The sequence below is a fragment of the Lygodium microphyllum genome, chromosome 7, assembly GCF_053477565.2.
Source record: "Lygodium microphyllum isolate KBCC chromosome 7, Lygodium_microphyllum_v1.1.10, whole genome shotgun sequence".
Taxonomy (NCBI): domain Eukaryota; kingdom Viridiplantae; phylum Streptophyta; class Polypodiopsida; order Schizaeales; family Lygodiaceae; genus Lygodium; species Lygodium microphyllum.
In genome coordinates, this window is record NC_141141.1 from 64,611,697 (window position 1) to 64,627,128 (window position 15,432).

The following is a 15,432-nucleotide window of genomic DNA, read 5'->3' on the forward strand; positions in this document are numbered from 1 at the left end:
AGAGGCTATAATATAGACAAATGATGTATGCTCTAGGAAGAGATGTTCAAAATCTCATATGCACAGTGAGGAGAGTGGTATTATCCAAAAAGCTATAAAGGCATGTACTTGGTTGACACTCATTACAAGAGAATGCTGCTATTCGTTTGAGTCATTGCCAGTGTCATTGTCTATCTTACACAAGAATGTGTTTATGAGTCCAAGCTTCCATCTTGGAATCTAGTTCACTTGTGTAACTATTAGCCTATCTAAGTCCATGTCATCATGAGTTGTGTATTCACCTTCCATCCTACATAGCTCCTGCCATGCTCTAGATCCATGTTTGTCAACATTAGTGTGATAATCCCTCTGCAAAAATTATGCCATCCATGTATGTGCCCCAAACTTAGGTGCCAAAGATCCCACTAGAGAACACGAGACTCAAGAGAAACAGAAGGGATAGAGAGAATAAACTAAAAATCCAATTTCCACTGATGAGCTAGATATGCAAAACAAGAAGCAAAGGGAAGACATTGAGCAATGCTCATACTCAAGGAAATTTGATGAGAGAGAGATAGAAGATATTGAGCTATGATCATCCTTAAGGAAATCTAATGAGGGAGAGAGAGAGAAGAGTATCACATGATTATCAAAGCTTCGAAAAAGATATTTAATAAGGAATGGAAGAAGTTGGAGGTCTAGATGAAGAAAATTCAAGAAGACCATGAAAAAGCAACTAGGCCTCAATCGAAGAAGAATCAAACCGTCTCACAAAATGTGGCTCAAATTCTAGTATAAAAAGGGGAATCTTCTAAGGGAAGAAAATTTCAATGGAGAAATCACAATCCTCTATTTCAGTAACCCTTTTGAGTTAATGACATAGATAGGGAGCATGAAGGCACAAATCAATGAGGTCAAAAGGAGAAAGAGACTATAATAGTGAATCAAGAAAGCAATCCAAACCCTAAGAAATCATCTAAGAGCACACACAACTCCCCCATAGGAGAGTATGGCACAATACATGGAGTAGGAGCTCTAGAGTCACTATATGAAGAACTTCAAAGAGACAATGTTGAAGTAATAATTTCTAGACAATAACTTCAAAAATCATTGATTGTGACCCAATAAGCATATAGAAGTTTGTTGTGAATTTCAAAGACTAAATCAAGAAACTCCAAAATGAACTTAAGGAAAAGGAGTCTAGCTTCATGAAAAGGCCTTTGAGCTTTGAGAAAGAGATGCAAAAATCAAGATTAGGAAGGAAGAGCTAGAGAACATTTGCAAATACATCCTTGAGATGAATCATCGACAACTAATAGAGGTCTCCCTCTAGTTGACCTAAGAAAATGTTAAAATAAAGTTACATGAGAAAAAATGTATCATCTTCAGACACAAAGGTCAATATAAGGCCCTATATGTAGGATTACAAAAAAAATCATTACTAGTCTAATAAGGGTTGTTGCCTAGTGGAAGATGAGACACAAAAATTGTATGAAATGGTCGTGATGGACTTGTCCAATAACCTAAGCATAGCACTATACAATGAAAGTTAATGTAAGGTGTAGTTGGAACTTACAAATTTGTCATGGTGGCTAAAGAGCACACTTGATTTAACGAACTAGTATTGACAACTTACATCTTGTCAGCTTATATCTTGCAAATATAAGACCCCAAAGAGCTCAAAGCTTGATCTTTGGAACCTTAGTGGAGGCATGGAATATATAAAAGAGAAACCTAATGAACGAGGAGAAAAACAAAGAAGACTCGATTTGCTACCTAAAAGAAAAATTATTAAGATCATGAACTAAAAGCAATATGTATTTCGTAATATGAAATATCCCTTCCCAAAATTCCACATTACCATAGAGCCACCCACAATCATAACACCCTCCACTAATTTGCCAAAGCTATCAAGGTTCGATACACAAAAGTTAGAAGAGCTCCTTTTAAAAAAAGAACAAGATCCAAATTACAAGAAGACATACATCACCATGAAATAGAACCTAAGAGCATAGTTGTAGAAGATGATGGAGTATTCTATCCCACCAAGCTCCTGGTGCACAAATCGGATGCTGTATACACACGTAGTAAACGCCGAAAGGTCCCAAAGAACAAAGAACTCTACAAAAGCTTCATAAAATCAAGAAGAGAGTTTGCACGACATGAGACAAAAAGACCAATCGGGAAGTGCAATCTCCACCCATGCCTTGTGTGAGCGCTTCACAAGGCATGTATTTATAGATTTATTAATCTCCAAGCTAAAAAATAGTCCACTTTACAATTAGCATGCTTTTGGCTTTTGTGTTTACTTTTGCCCAAATAAAGAGTAAAGTGTTTGGGTACCCAAAAATCGGGTTGTGCCCAAATACAATGTCAAATAATTGAATATTTAAATCAAGCGCCTATGCGCATACAAAATAATAGATGTTTATGAAGCGCTTTAATAAATAAGCATACCTAAATAAATATTGACGCCACACCTTTAGTGATAAGGTGCACGCCCATCAAAAAATAAAAATTCTTCTAGTTAATTAGAATTCATACCATCATCGGGTGCTTCCCAACACCACCGCTGCCTGCTCTACACATCAAGTGAAGCATTCACAATTGTTAGAAAATAATAAGATAAAACCCACAAAAGTGAATACCTAGCAGTCTTCAGCTACAAAATAATTAAATAGGTTGGAACTCTGTCCTAACCTTAATTTAATTTGAGTGCACTCTAAACTCATAAACTTCCATTAATTTAATATGTATTTTGTGGAATCACCCACATGCACATTAAATTAATCTGACACCCGAAAAGGACAGGCATCCCTGTCAACTTCTCACACAAGCGCGTCGTGTCGTGTCGTGTCATGGGGGGGGATGTCATGGGGGGGCCGCGTCGCGTCGTGTCATGTCATGGGCGGGGGGGGTGGGGTGGGAATGTCATGGGGGGGAGGGGGGGGGGAGGGGGGGCGGAATTTTTGAGGGGGCGTCATGGTGGGTGGGTGGGTGTGTTAAGGGGAGGGGAGCATGTCGCGTCGTGTCATGTCATGGCGCGGGGGGGGGGGGGGGGGGGGGCGTCGCGACATGGTGTGGTGTGTGTTGGGGGAGGGGGGGCGTCGCGGTGGGCGTGTGTATGTGTTAAGGGGAGGGGGGCACGTCGCGTCGTGTCATGTCATGGGGGGGCGGGGAGGGGGGGCGTGTCGCGTCGTGTCGTGTCATAGGGGGTGGGGGGGGATGTCATGGGGGGGCGCATCGCGTCGTGTTGTGTCATGGGTGGGGGAGGGTGGGGTGGGGATGTCATGGGGGGGGCGCGTCGCATCGTGTCGTGTCATGGGTGGGGGAGGGTGGGGTGGGGATGTCGTGTCATGGGTGGGGGAGGGGGGGGGAGCACCACGTCGCGACATGATGTGGTGTGTGTTGAGGGGGGAAGGGGGAGGGGGGAAGGGGGCGCCTCGCATCGTGTCGTGTCATGGGGGGGCGCGTCGCATCGTGTCGTGTCATGGGTGGGGGGGTGGGGTGGGGATGTCATGGGGGGGGGAGGGTGCGTCGCGTCGTGTCGTGTCATGGGGGGTGGGGGGGATGTCATGGGGGGGGGGAAGGGGGGTTATCAGGTTATGTTGGGGAGGGGGCGCATTGCGTCGTGTCGTGGCATGGTGGGGGGGAGGGGGCGTCGCGACACCCCGCGTCACCCCCCACGACAGGGCGCACCCCCCCACGACGCGGCGCCTCCCCCCCCACCCCACCTCAAAAAACCTCGCTCCATCCACACCACCCCACCACGCCTCCAAAAACCCCGCTCGACCCAACGTGCCCCGCCTCACCCCCCGACGACACAGCACACCCCCCACCCCACCGCACCCCCCACGACGCCCCCCCGCACCCCACCTCGGAAAACCCCGCTCCCTCCACACCACCCCACCACACCTCCAAAAACCCCGCTCGACCCACCCCACCCCACCCCACCCCGCGTCACCCCCCTCCCCCACAACACAGCACACCCCCCACCCCACCGCACCCCCCCATGACGCCCCCACGCACCCCACCTCGAAAAACCCCGCTCCATCCACGCCACCCCACGACGCCTCTCGAAACCCCGCTCGACCCACCCCACCCCGGGTCACCCCCCCACGACACCGCACACCCCCCCACCCCACCGCACCCCCCACGACGCGGCGCATCCCCCCCACCCCGAAAAACCCCGCTCCATCCATGCCACCCCACCACGCCTACAAAAACCCCGCTCGACCCACCCCACCCCGTGTCACCCCCCCGCGACACGGCACACCCCGCCACCCCACCGCACCCGCCCACGACGCCCCCCTGCATCCCACCTCGAAAATTCCCGCTCCCTCCACACCACCCCACCACGCCTCCGAAAACCCCGCTCGACCCACCCCACCCCGCGTCACCCCCCACGACACGACACACCCACCCACCCCACCGCACCCCCCCACGACGCCCCCTGGCACCCCACCTCGAAAAACCCCGCTCCCTCCAAACCACCCCACCACGCCTATGAAAAACCCCGCTCGACCCACCCCACCCCGCGTCACCCCCCCACTACACAGCGCACCCCCCCACCCCACTGCACCCCCCCATGACACCCCCCCACACCCCACCTCGAAAAACCCCGCTCCATCCACACCACTTCACCACGCCTCCAAAAACCCCTCTCGACCCACCTCACCCCGCGTCACCCCCCCACGACACGGCGCACCCCCCACCCCACCGCACCCCCCCATGACGCCCCCCCCACCCCACCTCGAAAAAACCCCGCTCCATCCACGCCACCCCACCACGCCTCCAAAAATCCCGCTCGACCCACCCCACCCCGTGTCGCCCCCCCCCACGACACAGCACACCCCACCGCACCCCCCCCTCGACGTGATGCATCCCCCCCGCACCCCACCTCGAAAAACCCCGCTCCACCCACCCCACCTTGCGTCACCACCCACGAGACGACGCACCCCACCACCCCACCGCACCACCCCCACGACGCCCCCCCGCACCCCACCTCGAAAAAACCCCGCTCCCTCCACGCCACCCCACCATGCCTCCGAAAACCCCGCTCGACCCACGCGACCTCGCGTCAGCGCCCCCACGACACAGCACACCCCCTACACCCCACCGCACCCCCCCACGGCACGGCGCATCCCCTCCCCAACCCCACCTTGAAAAACCCCGCTCGACCCACCCCACCGCACCCCCCACGACGCCCCCCCGCACCCCGACCTCGAAAAACCCCGCTCCCTCCACACCACCCCACCACGCCTCCGAAAACCCCGCTCGACCCACCCCACCCCACGTCACCCCCCGCGACACGGCACACCGCCCCCCACCCCACCGCACCCCCCTCGACGCGGCGCATCCCCCCCCGCACACCACCTCGAAAAACCCCGCTCCATCCACGCCACCCCACCACGCCTCCAAAAACCCCGCTCGACCCACCCCACCCCGCGTCACCCCCCCACGACACGGCACAGCCCCCCTCCATGTGGTGCATCCCCCCCCACCCCACCTCGAAAAACCCCGCTCCATCCACGCCACCCCACCACGCCTCCGAAAACCCCGCTCGACCCACCCCACCCCGCGTCACCCCCCCACGACACGCCACACCCACCAACCCCACCGCACCCCGCCACGACGCCCCCTCACACTCCACCTCGAAAAACCCCGCTCCCTCCACACCACCCCACCACGCCTCCGAAAACCCCGGTCGACCCACCCCACCCCGCGTCACCCCCCCACGACACGGCGCACCTCCCCACGACACGACTCACCCCCCACACCCCACCGCACCCCCCCACGACGCAGCGCATACCCCCCCGCGCACCCCACCTCGAAAAACCCCGCTCGATCCACCCAACCCTGCGTCACCCCCCCATGACACGGCACACCCCCCCACCACACCGCACCCCCCCACAACGCCCCCCCGCATCCCACCTCGAAAAACCCCGCTCCCTCCACACCACCCCACCACGCCTCCGAAAACCCCGCTCGACCCATCCCACCCCGCGTCACCCCCCACGACACGGCGCACCCCCCCACCCCACTGCAGCCCCCACAACACCCCTCCACACCCTACCTCGAAAAACCCCGCTCCATCCACACCACTTCACCATGCCTCCAAAAATCCCTCTCGACCCACCCCACCCCGCGTCACCCCCCGCGACACGGCGCACCGCCCCCCACCCCACCGCACCCCCCCTCGACGCGGCGCATCCCCCCCCGCACCCCACCTCGAAAAACCCCGCTCCATCCACGCCATCCCACCATGCCTCCAAAAACCCCGCTCGACCCACCCCACCCTGCGTCATCCCCCCACGACATGGCACACCCCCCCTCAACGTGGTGCATCCCCCCCCACCCCACCTCGAAAAACCCCGCTCCATCCACGCCACCCCACCACGCCTCCGAAAACCCCGCTCGACCCACCCCACCCCGCGTCACCCCCCCACGACACGGCACACCTATCCACCCCACCGCACCCTGCCACGACGCCCCCCCGCACCCCACCTCTAAAAACCCCGCTCCCTCCACACCACCCCACCACGCCTCCGAAAACCCCGCTCGACCCACCCCACCCCGCGTCACCCCCCCACGACACGGCGCACCCCCCCCCATGACACGGCACACCCCCTACACCCCACCGCACCCCCCCACGACGCGGCGCATACCCCCCCGCGCACCCCACCTCAAAAACCCCGCTCGACCCACCCAACCCCGCGTCACCCCCCCCATGACACGGCACACCCCCCCACCCCACCGCACCCCCCCACAACGCCCCCCCGCATCCCACCTCGAAAAACCCCGCTCCCTCCACACCACCCCACCACGCCTATGAAAACCCCGCTCGACCCACCCCACCCCGCGTGACCCCCCCCACCCCACTGCACCCCCCACGACGCCCCCCCGCACCCCACCTCGAAAAACCCGCTCTGTCCACACCACCCCACCACGCCTCGAAAAACCCCGCTCGACCCACCGCACCCCGCGTCACCCCCCGCGACACGGCACACGCCTCCACCCCACCGCACCCCCCCATGACGCGGCGCATCCCCCGCGCACCCCACCTCGAAAAACCCCGCTCAACCCATGTTGTTAGAAATGCGGGATCTAGAGCATGGCAAAACCGGAAGCAATGGAGGATGGAAAAAGAAGTGTAGACTCATGATGGAAAGGACACTGTTTGTTACACAAGTGAATTAGGTTCCAAGATTGAGACTTGGACTCATAAACACAATCTTGTGTATGTGGACAATGACATTGACACTTTACTGAAATGAAAAGAGTACTATCATTGCATTAAGAAAGGAAGCAAGTACAATGCTTTATAGGAAAGTAGGAAACTGCAGTAGGCACCATTGTGCATATGGGATAAGTTAGCCTGCATGTCCTTGACCTTGAGACTCCATACAAAAAGGCTGTTTGAGTGTGATTGCTGATTCTCAACACCCCTCCTCAATCACAACTAGGAAAGGCACAGAGTGTGTAGAGGCTGTAATGAGAACCACCTGCAAAGTGTGGGCATACCACAGACATGGCAAAACACCAGAGGCTGTTGCAGAAAAAGCTAAGTGTGGGTACCATAAACATGGTGGACATCCAGAGGCTGTAACAGGGGCCTCACAAAGTGTACAGGGACTATAATGCCAAGTTACATAAGGAGTTTACAAAGCTTATGGCAGGAAACATTAGGGTAAGGAAAATACAAGGCTATTAAAACAGTCTATCAGAATTATGAGAGTACAAGGACTGATGAGTCTTGTCCTTCCGATCCTGGTGGTCTTCATCTTCATCTTCTTCCTTTGCTCCATTTTCTTCTTCTTCTTTGACTGCGACTAGATAGGCCTTTTGGGATCTCTTTCTTGCGTGGCAGAACTTCTCGGTGTGTCCGGTCCTTTTGCAGAAGTCACAAAAGAGCTGATCCTTCTTGCCTTTGTACCTGTTGCCAACATATAATGCATGCTCATCTCTAGAGGTACTTGGTTCTTCTTTAGTTTTTAGCTTCTTTTCTTCTTCTAACAGTGATGCCTGGATATCAACAAGTTCAGGATTTGGCATGTTGATTAAAGTTGTTGATACATTATTATATTCAGGAGGCAAGCTCTTAAGTAGAACACCGATGCAAACATCTTCGTCCATTTTAATGTTGATTCCTGCAAGTTGGGTTAGGAGTCCTTCCATGTAATTGAGATGTGTGGCAAGTGATGTGCTGGACTTCATTTCAAGCCTGAAGAACTCAATCAGGAGACCATACTTTGATGATTTAGATTGTGCACCGAACAGGGTGTCAAGTCTTTTCCATGTATCCTGTGAGGTCTCATAGTTATCCACATGGTGGATATAACTGTCGTCTAGTTCCAATTTGATAATGGCCTGAGCTCTGTCATCATTCTTTTGCCAAGTAGTTGCAAGGTCCGTGTCTCGAGGTTTCTTCTCTTTGCCATTTGTGATGGCCCAGAGACCCTTCTTCATCAGGATGAGCTTGATGCGGGTTTGCCAAGTGTGGAACCCGACTCCTTTGAATCGAGCATTTGGAGAGTCTTTTCCCATGTTAGATTTACGGGAACAGTAGCAAATCAACTTCAGACTTTATTAGATTTGAGCAACAGAAGAATTGATTGAGAGACACAAGTGTTAAAAAACACTAACTGAGTGTCAATGAATACCAAATCTACAAAAGTCTTTTACTCTTTTAAAATCCAAGTGATCTTCCCCTTCTTGATTTGATGTTGATGCCTTCAGATCTGAGTGACAGTACTTTAATGAACTTGAGAGAGTATTGCTCAGTGATTAAAATCACTGTTGATAACTTCAGTGAGAGGAACAGTGAAAAATGTCAAGATTTTGAAGCTTTGGCTATGGTGGAATTAGGGTTTCTGAGACAGGGGCCTGGTTTTTTTCAGATTGCAGGAGCTACAGTGGATCATTTTCAAAAAATTTTATATGCCTAGGAAGCTGATTTCATGGGCTACCAAAGCCCTATCATAATCATCAAAATCGTGGACAGTATGCAGCGCGCAGTCACGTCGAACAGCAGCAGGCGCATTTCTGACAGGATTCCGCGATTTTCGCAATGCTAAGGCCAGGGCGCAGTAATGTCATCGATTATTGTGCCAGGATGAAGCGCCTTGATCAGAGGAACAACTCCCTAGAAGAAATTGTGGGCTGAAATGGCCTGGTTGAAGAGTTATGGAAGCTCCAAGTAAGGTAAGTCCTGTCTAGCTATGGCAAACACAGAGCAGAGATTGGGGATTTTCACAATGCTGAGCTCCAGATGGTCCAATGTCCTGGATTGATGTGATACAGGGAAGCTTTGTGAGTTGGGGAATACTTTTCCAGAAGGAAGCTCCAAGAGATTTGACCTGTGGAGTGAGATATAAGCAGCTCAATCTGACAGGGTGCTGCTGGCTATGGCTGCCATGGAAGCTTCAGTGAGAGTAGAGTTGGGAGATGAAGTCATGAGCTGACATTGAGCTAGACTGAGGTTGAAAGGAATCAAGAGAGGCTAGACAAGCAATGCCATGCCCAACTGGGCTCTGATACCATGTTAGGAATGCGGGATCTAGAGCATGGCAATACCGGAAGCTATGGAGGATGGAAAAAGAAGTGTAGACTCATGATGGAAAGGACACTGTTTGTTACACAAGTGAATTAGGTTCCAAGATTGAGACTTGGACTCATAAACACAATCTTGTGTATGTGGACAATGACATTGACACTTTACTGAAATGAAAAGAGTACTATCATTGCATTAAGAAAGGAAGCAAGTACAATGCTTTATAGGAAAGTAGGAAACTGCAGTAGGCACCATTGTGCATATGGGATAAGTTAGCCTGCATGTCCTTGACCCTGAGACTCCATACAAAGAGGCTGTTTGAGTGTGATTGCTGATTCTCAACACATGGCACGTCACCTCACCCCCCCACGACATGGTACACCCTCCCTCCTCAGAAATCCCGCTCCGCAATGACACGGCACACACACCACCCACTGCACACAACCCCCCCCCCCCCCGCGACATGGAACCACCCAGGACCTCCTCAAAACCCCCCCCCCCCCCACGACATGGCACCACCCAACCCCCCTGCGACATGGCACACCCTCCCTCCTCAGAAATCCCCGCTCCAACAACCCGCCCGCGCAACATGGCACGCCCTCCCTCTCTCCTCGGAAAACCCCGCTCCACCGAACCCCCCCACAACATGGCACACCCTCTGCTCCCAAAAAACCTCGCATCGTGAGGAGGGGGTATTACGTGAAAGTGAGGCAGAGGGAGGGACCAGGCACGACATACGCAAAAACAATCGCGACGAGGAGAGGAGGCGCCGTGTCATGGCAAGGCGAGGGGGTTTCCTACCACGATGTCAGCGTTGGAGAGTCAAGACGTGATCCGAGGGGATTTCCATGCCAGGGTCTCGAAACAAGCATGCAAAAGGGTGCAGCACCAGGACTTCCCAGGAGGTCACCCATCCCAGTACTGTTCTGGCCCAAGCGCGCTTAACTGCGGAGTTCTGATGGGATCCGGTGTACTAGCGCTGGTATGACCGCACCACGAACACAAAGGAATTCCAAAGAGCTCTTGTATACTCGGAAAGTGGCACAAGAGAGCTCAAGAGCGAGGAATGGCGGCATGCCATGCCGTTCATGCCACGGAGGACGCGACTAAACGCGAACCCTAAACCCCGCGCACATGGAGGCGACGCACAAAAGATTGAATGCCACCGTCGCGTGCCATTTCTAACACAAAGGGCAAGCATCCACGTGAAGAGCACCCCGTGCACACATAGGCGACGACGTAGAAAAGATGGAGCTGTAGAATACGTGCCACTGAGGACACGTGCCCACAGCATGCCACAAGGCGGTGGGGGAGAGGGGGGCATGCCATTCATACCACGAGGACCCTTGATGACACCGTGGGCGAGCATCCACGCGAAGAGAACCTGGGGGATGTCAGGGGTCTCTTCTCTTGAGGGGGCTGATGAGGAGATGGATTTTGCATTTGTGTCTTTTCAAATGACTTGCATTTCTAGATGGCTTGTCTTTTAACTTACTCTTACTCTTAGTCAAGGATTTAAGCAGAGGAGAGTCGGGGTCAACTAGTGTGATTGCCCTGTCCAAAGTTAACTCAATACATCTCTCTCTTATCCACTATCTGTATGAATGGGGGTAATCTTGGCACTGCAAGGAAAGTTGTAATAAGTTGTTAGAGCATTGATAGTTCGTACTTGAAGGGAGTTAAAACAAAGAAATGGAATGATCATAAAATTTTATGATAATGCAGCAGTTGTAAAAACTGAAAGACACGTTGCTCAAAAAATAATGTGAAAGATACTTACATTAACCCCATCTATCTTGAGAATCTTTGAATCTATTGTCATACAAACATTTGAAATCACTCTCCATCCATAAGAATACATCATTTTGCAAGGGCACTTCTTGTAAGAGAAAGCTATATGGTTTTTGAGGACCAACAAGATCCTCATATGTGGTGTCCAAAAAGGTAACCACCAACTTGTCAACAATGTAAATGGAAACATGTTACTAAAAAAAGACAATAAAATAAAATAAAAAATAAGCCAAAAAGTGAGGATTATTGTATTCAATGCACATTTTGCTTGACCATGGTGGATACCACTAAGAGAGTTTATAAGGATAATTTCTTTAGTGAGAATATCAATATATATTAAGCCCCAATGTTCTCTACAAAGTAAAATGTTAGTAAGAAATGCACATTATAAAGAAGTATACATTAATTCCTTTGCAAAATTGCATACCTTTCCATGTAAGAAAAAAAAATATTGTAGTTTGTGATTGGATCGAATGTTCTCAAAAATAGTTATATGTTTGAACGAGATCTTGAAAAAAAATTCAATTATAATAGTGGATCAATAATAAATATAGTTTTAGAGATTTCTTGGCTGAGAGAAGCAATCAGTGCCCCTAAAACCAATAGCAAAAACAAAGGAATGTCAGTTGTAATGAACAACACTATCATTCCATTTAAAAAAAACTTGAGTCAAAAAGCCTTACCTTATGCAACAAAAGACTATAGAATCTAACAATTGAATATATTTCTTAACAAGCATAGATTTGTCCTTAGCGAAAATACTAAGATAGTCATCTTTTGAAGACGTGCAAGAGACATTCACAACCATTTGCCCATATACCTTCCCCATTCTCTTCAGATTGGCAGGACCAAGGATAACGGTTTTCCTCTTGCAAACTTCATACTCTGACTCTATAATCTCTTGTGGTCATTCTTGATGGGCAGACATTTGTTCGGGTTCTTAATGGGTATACACTTGTTTGGGGGTGCTCTTTATAGGCTATAAACGTGTCACTTCCTCAATCACTAGCAGTTTCGTCCTCCTAGACAATTTTGGAGCAACATTAAGGATCTCAAATACTTTTTTATCAATAGTGGGCAAGGGTCTCAATACCTTGTCGAACGTATACCTAATTGTGCTAACCATACCATTAGGACCCAAAAACGTTAAAAATAGAAGTTTTGTTAATCCGTGGATTAAGGAAAGGGCCAAAGAGAGTTTGCCACATGGATAAAAATATGGTATTCTTGTCTCCTCTGCTTTTGAGATAGTAGAGTTCATTTTGTGGTTCTCCCCTCCTATTTAGCCAAAATCTTCAAACCCTGACAAGTTTTGGTAGTCCCAACGGCCCCCATTAACTAATAAAAGCAGACAAAACCTCTGGCAAAGACGTGACAAAGTTAAGTTAATTAAGACCATTTTGAGAGTCGGGAGAATTTTCAAAGTTCTTGGCACTCGTAGTATTTTTAATCTATCTCCTTGACCTCTCTCTTTAGGTTTCTTTCTCTCCACATTTTCTGCATACTCGTTGTCTTTTACATGGCATCCACAAGACGTCCTTCTCAGGAGAATTTTCAAAGTTCTTGGCACTCGTAGTATTTTTAATATGTCTCCTTGACCTCTCTCTTTAGGTTTCTTTCTCTACACATTGTATGCATACTCATTGTCTTTTACATGGCATTCACAATATGTCCTTCTCATTCTTGCACCATGTATAGCAAGAGTGAAAATGGAGAATGGGAGCCCAAAACATTTACTATAAATGATTGGGTTACCATGCTACCAACTTGTAGGGGTTCTCATAGAGTGAAAAAAACAAAACAAAGGGATATCAAATATCATTGGAAGGGACGTATCTTTGCCTTCAAAACCACGCCTCAAGGCTAGTTTGCTTTGGTACAACATGTTTGCATGGCTAGAGATATACACTTGGCTCCACGGGAATGTTTTTCGCAACAAGTACACTATAAGTTTGAGTTGTAAAATATACATGAGTATACGGTTTTGTTTGAATGATATGCTAAATAATGGATTATTGGTTGTAGATATCTTTTCATCTTCGAGTGGCAACCTGTGGAGAGCCTCAGCGGAACATTCCATGCCATTCATAAAGAATTTGCAGACATTATTTATGCTACTCAGACCACGAGTTTTTTTTCATGAAAGTGGAATTTTTGTGTATTATGCACAATATGTGGTTCCTTCGAGAGCAGGTGCATATGGATACCTTGAAGATTTGTAGTTACCAAGCCTCTCATCTTTGGAATGGGAGATACCTGATGAAGCAACAATGGAGAGTTTTAAACTCAAAATTGCTCAAGATATTCAAAAGGCTATGACTCCTGGAAGGATCTCCAAAAGAGTACGCTTGTCGTTTTTTTTACCCTTGCTTGTTTTTGTAGCTTGCTTTAAAATAGCATGTTTACAACGGACAAAGGTTTCATGGATAAACATAAATTTTTCAGAGAAAGACTTAAACAAAATTTTAGGTCTATGTTGGAAAGTCAAGGAATCTGACCAAAAAGGTGACTTTTTAAGGTGCAATGTGTACCCTCAATCATTAATTTTATCCTATAATATATCTCGAAAATCTCTTATCATAGGTTTTGATTATAGAAGATACAAACTTAGATTGGGTGCTTGGGTTCCACTAGATTCGGATATTGATTGTAAGACATTGAAATCTACACTGCAAGTTACTGCACAAGAAGTACTAAAAGAGGTGAACACTACTTCAAAGTGGAGTCTTAAGGATGTAAGAGACACCTTGGAGTTTCTAGACAATGTTACTCATGGATATAAGTTCAAGGTAAATGGTGCTGTAATTGGAAAAAGAGCTGAGAGCTCTGTATCATGTATGAGCTATTTGCCTCCTAGTGTTGTGAGTTTCAAACCATAAATATGCATTTTGAATATTTCTTTTGCTGCCAGAAGCATGAAATGATACACATTGAGAAGTACTATTTAAAAAAATCTTAGTATAAGCTTTACAATGATTCTGTGAATGAGAAATTGTCGTTTGTGGACCAAAATGATTTCATTATATCATGAGTTACAAAATTGCAATACAATTTAATAGAAAATACTTGGTACAAGCTTTATAATTCTCAATGATTCTATGAACAAAAAATCTTCTTTCATGGGTAAGATCGATATGACATACCAGCACATTTTGGGTTAGAATATTGCACTACAGATGTATATACACGGGGAATGTTACTTCAATACAAATAGACAATTTGATAATTATAAAGCTATTCTTTAGCTTCTCCATCCTGAAGACTTTCTCCTTCATCCATCATCAGTAGTTTCCTCTTAAGTGTTTTCTTTCATTGCTCGAAGAACTTAATTACCTCATGCACTCTTTTCTCCTTAGGCCTTTAGAGGAGATGGATAGAATTTCAATGGGGAAAGCTTGGGCATGCCCTTCATTTTGTGCACCTTTTGTTTGGACCTTGGAGACTTCTTTTTCTTGGTGGTTGCCATTTTCTTGCCTTTGCCCTTCGTTGTTGCTTGTCCTTTGGAATTTCTAGCTGCTGGGAGAGGGGAATCTGGGTCCACTGGTGTAATTGCCCTATCCAAAACTAGTTCAATACACCTCTCCCGTATCCACCACATGTATGCCTCAAGGTAGTCTCTGCACTGCAACAAAGCACACAAGTTATTTGAAGTAGCAAGAGACTTTCACTATAAAAAGGATAAAGCACAGGAGATTTACATTCACCCCCTCTACATTTCGTAACTTTGAATCTATTATCCTCGAAGCATTTGAAACAACTCTCCAGCCACAACTATGTATGTCATTTTGCAATGGGACCTCTTGAAGCACAAACTTGAAAGGTCTCTGAGGATCAGCAATGCTTTCAAAGCTAGTGTCCAAGTGGGTAGTAACAAGTCTAGCAGCATTGCACATGTTAACTTATTAGCAAATATTATAGAGTTTATCCAATAAAGATAAAATAAAGAGTGTTTATTGACAATACATCTTTGATTGGCCATGGATTCTTGAAAGAGAATTCATAAAAATTGACCTCTCTTGTAGGAATATCGATATAGATTAGGCTCCAGTGACCTCTACAAACCAGAACACAAGTGAGCAATAATAACCTTAAAGACAAATCATCAAGAG

At 48.6% G+C, this 15,432-nt stretch overlaps 1 non-coding gene across 1 annotated transcript; it reads right to left on the minus strand.

Annotated features, from left to right (window-relative positions):
* Positions 1–10,409: 10,409 nt before the first annotated feature.
* Positions 10,410–10,528, minus strand: LOC148033537 (5S ribosomal RNA). Its single transcript, XR_015691523.1, has one exon. It is a non-coding gene; the product is annotated as a 5S ribosomal RNA (ribosomal RNA).
* Positions 10,529–15,432: the final 4,904 nt, after the last annotated feature.